Here is a 2841-nt window from a genome sequence, read left to right as displayed (position 1 = left end):
TTCACTGTTTGTGCTCTGATTTCCCAAATTCAATTAAGTTTTTTCCCCTGATAGACTGTGTATGACTAACTTCATTGTGTGAAAATATCCGGCAGTGCAGGTCTTTAAAAATGGTATATTGATAACAATTCTGTTATAAGCATTAACTGGCAAAGAACTACACTAAGACAGAAAATTCAGATACTGCATTTTTAATTTATCACTGGATATTTAAGTCAAGCAATTGTTACCTTTTTTTAATTTACAAACTAAGGCAGTCACAATACAAAAATAGTAGCTACCTACAGGCAATTCAAGTGTGCATAATCATCTCAGTTTGCTTCATTCTTTGATACCTCATCAAATTTTCCAACAAAGTCTGGAACTTCATCTGCATCCTTTTGTCCACTGACTGGTGCTTTTCCATCTACAGCAGATGATTTGGAGAGAAAACCTAAACAGTCTCTTCAGTTTTTTTTGAGTGTTCCAAACTAGTTGAAAATGTTTTCAGGTATTTTGGACAATGACTTAGTTCCAGCATGACCTTGGATAGTGAAAGTGTTGGCAGCAGGAGATGCCTGCACTTTTGAGTCATTATAATGGGTGACTGTCCCTGGATTGTGAACATATTTACCTCTTCAATGCCAAGATATACTGCTGAATCCCAGCTTGTTAAGGAATAATTGGAGTTTTTTAACATCTGCCCTTGCTGTTCTATGAGCAACTTTCTTCTTCCTGTGTTCCCTTTCCACCTATACGTACTTGGGCCTGAAGTTATTATAGTTTTTTTCTTGATTTATGACTATTACTTTCATCAAAACAGTTCTTCCAACCCCCTTCTAGAAGATCCCTCTTCTACAGATGTTGTTTCCTCCCTGTCTTGACATTTAGCATTTTGACAAAACCAAAAACATTTTGTGGATCATATTTACCTTTGTGCAACACCACTCTAAGGATTGAGCAACCAGGAGCAACATTTAAAGCTCCATATTAACCATCAGAGAGCTAGATGCTGTGCTGATGGGGCTGTGCTAACTGCAATTTGTGAATAGAAGTAACTAAATATTAATGAGATGAGCCTAACCTGATTTGATATTGTAAGATGCACTTTAAAATTATAGGTGGATTAACTTTTTAAAAATGTATTTAAGCATTTTTAATTAATATAATGTGTTATATCTGATGAAGTCCAACAGCGAGGGTGGACGAAAACGCAGTGTGTTTTAAGAGCATTTATGTGGAGTCTGTTTTACGTGGTTGTGGAATAAACTGATTGTGGAAATAACTTTGGTGTAATCCTTTCTATCTACCTTGCTCATTTTGAGGTTACTAATTTTAAAATAATCTTTATTACCAAAACTGGAGAAACCCAAGATGAATTTTTGCTAAATCTCTTTATATATTCAGCTAGTGAGTAAGAGCTCAAACACTTGACTTTGGCCTTCTTCCTCTCTTTGCTTATCTCTGGCCTACCTTCCACCTTCTCCTCTCCTAGTAGCTGCATTTTCTGACCCACGTTTCCCTCCTTAGTCTATACTAAGAGTGTACATAAACTTGAGGGGGATTTAATAAAGCCTACACACGCTTATTTGCTGTGTAGGCATAGTGGCATTGTGCTTACACAGAGCTAAGAAGATGTGGGATCCAGTAAAGGGAGCCAAGGGGCATGCATGAGGGTGCGAACATGGAAGTGTCCATGGTATGCAAATCACTTCATAAGCAGGTGAAATGCATACATATGTGGCAGACAGACTGATCCAGCAAGCAGATGGGCACTCATGCAGGCCCAGTGTTACTGTCTGTAATGTACACAGAAAAATTCCATGTATAGGAAGTAAAAATGACACCAGAGGCTGTAAAAGTGGTGTTACAGTGACAGAAATAGTATAGAGGACACAGATATGTGCACAGTAACCACTGTGTGTCCAAACCTGTATGGAAAGTAAAATAATTATTTTTAATACCCTGGGTGTGTTTACATGGTGCCCCATAGTACGCAAACATACCGTTATGGAAAAAAAATAAAAAATAATATTGTAAAAAACAGAATTTGTGAGTATGTAACAGTAATGCATTACAGGATCCTGTGTCGAGTATGTACAATGTAGGACTGCTTTGGTTGCTAATGAGTAAGGGCCTGAATCTGTGTAGTTACCATGTACTGTGCATGGATCTGTATTCAAATGAGCTGGGGTTACTGAATAGCACAAATAGGTACCTGTGTCTACAGATCCCATCTGTGTAGGCACAGAACTGTGTTGGTGTCCACAGAAGAGGTAGCTGACATCAAAAGGTGGTGCGTGCTCGAACTTTTAAGCTCATTGGAGCTCAGCAGCACCTGTTTGCATGACATGCCACTCTGCTCAGCAGGAGTTATGCCTGTTGACTGCTAAGCTTTGTTTACCTTAGGGGCATGTGTTTCAATGGGTTTGAGCATATTTGAGCATGTTTGCATGGCATGCAGCTGTGCTGAGCATGACCTGCAGGGGGTGGGGGTGTCAACTGACTGCTAAGCTTTGTTTATCTTTGTGGCATGGGTTTGCATGGTGTGCCGCAGAGCTCAGCAAGGAAGGCTGTCAAAAAACAATTGTCTGAGAAAGCCAATGATATATTACTTACTGATGAGTCCTGTTACACTTAAACTATGGTCATTAAACCCCTTAATGATGTACTTTGCAGGTGGAATGCGTCATGGCTACCCAATCACACAAAGTACACCTACAGCAAAGCAGGATAAAGTATGCATACACATTACAATCTGATTTTTCCCCATACTCTGCACCATTGGAGTATAGACTTGGGAATTTTAACCTAGAGAATGCTAGGGGCTACTGCAGGTCTGCTACATGTGCTACATGTTGA

General features: G+C 39.3%; 1 pseudogene; it reads right to left on the bottom strand.

The window, feature by feature from the left end:
• Positions 1 to 311: 311 nt before the first annotated feature.
• Positions 312 to 794, bottom strand: LOC122793742 (annotated as a pseudogene).
• Positions 795 to 2841: the final 2047 nt, after the last annotated feature.

This window comes from Protopterus annectens, chromosome 2.part0 (genome assembly GCF_019279795.1).
Source record: "Protopterus annectens isolate FY-2018-M chromosome 2.part0, PAN1.0, whole genome shotgun sequence".
Lineage (NCBI taxonomy): Eukaryota > Metazoa > Chordata > Ceratodontiformes > Protopteridae > Protopterus > Protopterus annectens.
Note: the sequence above shows the minus strand (reverse complement) of the source record. Positions and strands in the feature narration are given on the sequence as shown.